Genomic DNA, 6,000 nt, shown 5'->3' with positions numbered 1-6,000 from the left:
CATTTAAGGCACTGGATGTAGTTGCAGATGTTGCTGAGGTTGATTCATTTGATACACTGGTTGTCGGTGCAGATGTTGCTGATGTTGATTCATTTGATGCACTGGATGTCGGTGCAGATGTTGCTGAGGTTGATCCATTTGATGGACTGGATGTCGGTGCAGATGTTGCTGAGGTTGATACATTTGATGCACTGGATGTCAGTGCAGATGTTGCTGTGCCTGATTCATTTGATGCACTGGATGTCAGTGCAGATGTTGCTGAGGCTAATACATTTGATGCACTGGATGTAGGTGCAGATGTTGCTGATGTTGATACATTTGAAGCAGTGGATGTAGGTGCAGATGTTGCTGAGGTTGATTCATTTGATGCACTGGATGTTGGTGCAGATGTTGCTGAGGTTGACACATTTGAAGCACTGGATGTAGGTGCAGATGTTGCTGATGTTGATTCATTTGATGCAATGGATGTATTTGCAGATGTTGCTGAGGTTGCTTCATTTAAGGCACTGGATGTAGTTGCAGATATTGCTGAGGTTGATTCATTTGATGCATTGGATGTCGCTGCAGATGTTGCTGATGTTGATTCATTTGATGCACTGGGTGTAGATGCAGATGTTGCTGAGCTTGATACATTTGATGCACTGGATGTCAGTGCAGATGTTGCTGAGGTTGATCCATTTGATGCACTGGATGTCAGTGCAGATGTTGCTGAGGCTAATACATTTGATGCACTGGATGTAGGTGCAGATGTTGCTGATGTTGATACATTTGAAGCACTGGATGTAGGTGCAGATGTTGCTGAGGTTGATACATTTGATTCACTGGATGTAGGTGCAGATGTTGCTGAGGTTGATTCATTTGATGCACTTGATGTTGGTGCAGATGTTGCTGAGGTTGATTCATTTGATACACTGGATGTCGGTGCAGATGTTGCTGATGTTGATTCATTTGATGCACTGGATGTCGGTGCAGATGTTGCTGAGGTTGATACATTTGATGCACTGGATGTCAGTGCAGATGTTGCTGTGCCTGATTCATTTGAAGCACTGGATGTAGGTGCTGATGTTGCTGAGGTTGATTCATTTGATGCACTGGATGTTGGTGCAGATGTTACTGAGGTTGACACATTTGAAGCACTGGATGTAGGTGCAGATGTTGCTGATGTTGATTCATTTGATGCAATGGATGTATTTGCAGATGTTGCTGAGGTTGATTCATTTAAGGCACTGGATGTAGTTGCAGATATTGCTGAGGTTGATTCATTTGATGCACTGGATGTCGGTGCAGATGTTGCTGATGTTGATTCATTTGATGCACTGGATGTAGATGCAGATGTTGCTGAGCTTGATACATTTGATGCACTGGATGTCAGTGCAGATGTTGCTGAGGTTGATCCATTTGATGCACTGAATGTCAGTGCAGATGTTGCTGAGGTTGATACATTTGATGCACTGGATGTAGGTGCAGATGTTGCTGATGTTGATACATTTGAAGCACTGGATGTAGGTGCAGATGTTGCTGAGGTTGATACGTTTGATGCACTGGATGTAGGTGCAGATGTTGCTGAGGTTGATACATTTGATTCACTGGATGTAGGTGCAGATGTTGCTGAGGTTGATTCATTTGATGCACTGGATGTTGGTGCAGATGTTGCTGATGTTGATACATTTGAAGCACTGGATGTAGGTGCAGATGTTTCAGAGGTTGATTCACTTGAAGCACTGGATGTAGATGCAGATGTTGCTAAGTTTGACACATTTGAAGCACTGGATGTAGGTGCAGATGTTGCTGATGTTGATTCATTTGATGCACTGGATGTATTTGCAGATGTTGCTGAGGTTGCTTCATTTAAGGCACTGGATGTAGTTGCAGATATTGCTGAGGTTGATTCATTTGATGCACTGGATGTCGGTGCAGATGTAGCTGATGTTGATTCATTTGAAGCACTGGATGTAGATGCAGATGTTGCTGAGCTTGATACATTTGATGCACTGGATGTAGGTGCAGATGTGGCTGAGGTTGTTATGTTTGATGCACTGGATGTCGGTGCAGATGTTGCTGAGGTTGATACGTTTGATGCACTGGATGTAGGTGCAGATGTTCCTGATGTTGATACATTTGAAGCACTGGATGTAGGTGCAGATGTTGCTGAGGTTGATTCATTTGATGCATTGGATGTTGGTGCAGATGTTGCTGATGTCGATTCATTTGATGCACTGGATGTATTTGCAGATGTTTCTGAGGTTGATTCAATTAAGGCACTGGATGTAGTTGCAGATGTTGCTGAGCTCGATTCATTTGATGCACTGGATGTATTTGCAGATGTTGCTGAGGATGATTCATTGGATGCACTGGATGTAGGTGCAGATGTTGCTGAGGATGATTCATTTGATGCACTGGATGTCGGTGCAGATGTTGCTGAGGATGATTCATTTGATGCACTGGATGTAGGTGCAGTTGTTGCTGAGGATGATTCATTTGATGCACTGGATGTCGGTGCAGATGTTGCTGAGGTTGACACATTTGATGCACTGGATGTCAGTCCTGATGTTGCTGAGGTTGATTCATTTGATGCACTGGATGTAGGTGCAGATGTTGCTGATGTCAATTCATTTGATGCACTGGATGTAGGTGCAGATGTTGCTGAGGTTGATTCATTTGATGCACTGGATGTAGGTGCAGATGTTGCTGATTTTGATTCATTTGATGCACTGGATGTAGGTGCAGATGTTGCTGGGGTCAATTCATTTGATGCACTGGATGTAGGTGCAGCTGTTGCTGATGTTGATACATTTGATGCACTGGATGTATTTGCAGATGTTGCTGAGGTTGATTCATTTAAGGCACTGGATGTAGTTGCAGCTGTTGCTGAGGTTGATTCATTTGATGCACTGGATGTCGGTGCAGATGTTGCTGAGGTTGATCCATTTGATGCACTGGATGTCGCTGCAGATGTTGCTGATGTTGATACACTTGAAGCACTAGATGTAGATGCAGATGTTTCAGAGGTTGATTCACTTGAAGCACTGGATGTAGATGCAGATGTTGCTAAGGTTGACACATTTGAAGCACTGGATGTAGGTGCAGATGTTGCAGATGTTGATTCATTTGATGCACTGGATGTATTTGCAGATGTTGCTGAGGTTGCTTCATTTAAGGCACTGGATGTAGTTGCAGATATTGCTGAGGTTGATTTATTTGATGCACTGGATGTCGGTGCAGATGTTGCTGAGGTTGATTCATTTGATGCACTGAATGTCGGTGCAGATGTTGCTGATGTTGATTCATTTGATGCACTGGATGTCGGTGCAGATTTTGCAGAGGTTGATCCATTTGATGCACTGGATGTCGATGCAGATGTTGCTGAGATTGATACATTTGATGCACTGGATGTAGGTGCAGATGTTGCTGATGTTGATACATTTGAAGCACTGGATGTAGGTGCAGATGTTTCAGAGGTTGATTCATTTGATGCACTGGATGTAGGTGCAGTTGTTGCTGAGGATGATTCATTTGATGCACTGGATGTAGGTGCAGATGTTGCTGAGGTTGATACGTTTGATGCACTGGATGTCAGTGCTGATGTTGCTGAGGTTGATTCATTTGATGCACTGGATGTAGGTGCAGATGTTGCTGATGATGATTCATTTGATGCACTGGATGTAGGTGCAGCTGTTGCTGATGTCAATTCATTTGATGCACTGGATGTAGGTGCAGATGTTGCTGAGGTTGATTCATTTGATGCACTGGATGTAGGTGCAGATGTTGCTGATGTTGATTCATTTGATGCACTGGATGTAGGTACAGATGTTGCTCGGGTCAATTCATTTGATGCACTGGATGTAGGTGCAGATGTTGCTGATGTCAATTCATTTGATGCACTGGATGTAGGTGCAGATGTTGCTGAGGTTGATTCATTTGATGCACTGGATGTAGGTGCAGATGTTGCTGATGTTGATTCATTTGATGCACTGGATGTAGGTACAGATGTTGCTCGGGTCGATTCATTTGATGCACTGGATGTAGGTGCAGATGTTGCTGATGTTGATACATTTGAAGCATTGGATGTAGGTGCAGATGTTGCTGATGTTGATTCATTTAAGGCACTGGATGTTGATGCTGTTGTTGCTGAGGTTGATACGTTTGATGCACTGGATGTAGGTGCAGATGATGTTGAATTTGTTTCACTTGAAGAACTATTTGTAGATGCAACTGTTGCATTGGATTGCTGACTTGATGCTTTAGCTGCAATGAAAGCGAAAAACAAGGGTCAGATGGACGGAATGTTTGAGAGACAGATGAAGATACCCGAGTGCGAGGGAGTGAGTGAGATAGAGATAGCCCAGATATTCGCCCTCCTAATCCTCCAGTATGACGGCGGCAGTGCGGACCTGGGTGGAGTGGCGAGGCAGCGGCGGCGGCATAAAGTGAGCCCAAGGCACAGGTAGACCTCACAGCAGCAGCAGCGGCGGCGGCAGTGCAGACCTGGGTGGAGTGGCAAGGCGGCGGCGGTGGTATAAAGTGAGCCCGAGGCACAGGTAGACCTCACAGCAGTAGCAGCGGCGGCAGCAGTGCGGACCCGGGAGGAGCGGTGAGGTGGCGGCGACGGCATAAAGTGAGCCCGAGGCACAGGAAGGCACCACAGCAGCAGCAGCAGCAGCAGCAGTGCGGACCTGGGAGGAGTGGTGAAGTGGCGGCGGCGGCGGTGGTATAAAGTGAGCCCGAGGCACAGGTAGACCTCACAGCAGCAGCAGCGGCAGCAGCAGTGCGGACCTGGGAGGAGCGGCGAGGCGGCGGCGACGGCGACGGCAGTACCAACTCAGCACCGGCAGAATTTTTATAGAATGATGTCAGAAGTCAAATGTGATGTCAGCACTAGGGAAGGGAGCTGATTGGTGAGTATCCGGGAAGTGTTTTTACTTGGCTTTCTTAAAGCTTTTAAGTTTATTTCAGCTATGTTAGTAAATTAGAGGTTAATTAGAAGTACGGCAGGGCAGCTCACACCCGTGGAATGCACATCCTGTGCCATGTGGGAAGTCCTGGACACCTCCCATGGTCTGGACGACCACATGTGCGGGAAGTGTCGCCAGCTACAGCAGCTCGAGCACCGGGCTACGGAGCTTGAGCGATGGCTGCAGTCACTGCTGTGCATCCGCGAGCCTGAGAGCTACGTGGATAGCACGTTTCGGGAGGTGGTCACCCCACAGCTGAGTGTGCAGGCAGAGAGGGAATGGGTGACCAGCAGACAGAAGAGGAGGACCAGGCAGGTAGTGCAGGAGTCTCCTGAGCCCACCTTGCTCACCAACCAGTATTCAGTGCTGAGTATTGGTGAGGGCGATGGTTCCTCTGGGGAGTGCAGCCACAGCCAAGTCCACAGCACCATGGAAGGCTCAGCTGCACAGGCGGGGGGGAAGAGGAGAGGGAGAGCAATAGTGATAGGGGATTCAATAGTTAGGGGAGCAGACAGGAGTTTCTGCGGCCGCAGACGTGACTCCAGGATGGTATGTTGCCTCCCTGGTTCCAGGGTCAAAGATGTCACTGAATGGCTGCAGGACATTCTGAGGGGGGAGGGTGAATAACCAGAGGTCGTGGTCCATATTGGTACCAACGACATAGGTAGGAAGAGGGATGAGGTCCTACAAGTAGAGTTTAGGGAGCTAGGAAAGAGGTTAAAAAGCAGGACCTCAAAGGTAGTAATTTCCTACTAGTGCCACATGCTAGTGAGTTCAGAAATAGGAAGATAGAGCAGATGAATGCATGGCTGGAGAGATGGTGTATGAGTGAGGGCTTTAGATTCCTGAGGAATTGGAACCATTTCTGGGGGAGGTGGGACCTCTACAAGCCAGACGGGTTGCACCTTAATGGGAACGGGACCAATATCCTTGCGGGAGTGTTTGCTAGTGCTGTTGGGGAGGGTTTAAACTAGCTTGGCAGGGGGATGGGAGCCTAAGTATAGAGTCAATAGGGAGGGAAGAAAAACTGGAATTGGAAAACAAAAAC

This window comes from Somniosus microcephalus, chromosome 14 (genome assembly GCF_052327205.1).
Source record: "Somniosus microcephalus isolate GS21.2 chromosome 14, FLI_Smic_1.0, whole genome shotgun sequence".
In the NCBI taxonomy this organism is placed as follows: Eukaryota; Metazoa; Chordata; class Chondrichthyes; order Squaliformes; family Somniosidae; genus Somniosus; species Somniosus microcephalus.
The sequence above is the reverse complement of the archived record's forward strand: the minus strand, read 5'-3'. Positions refer to the sequence as shown.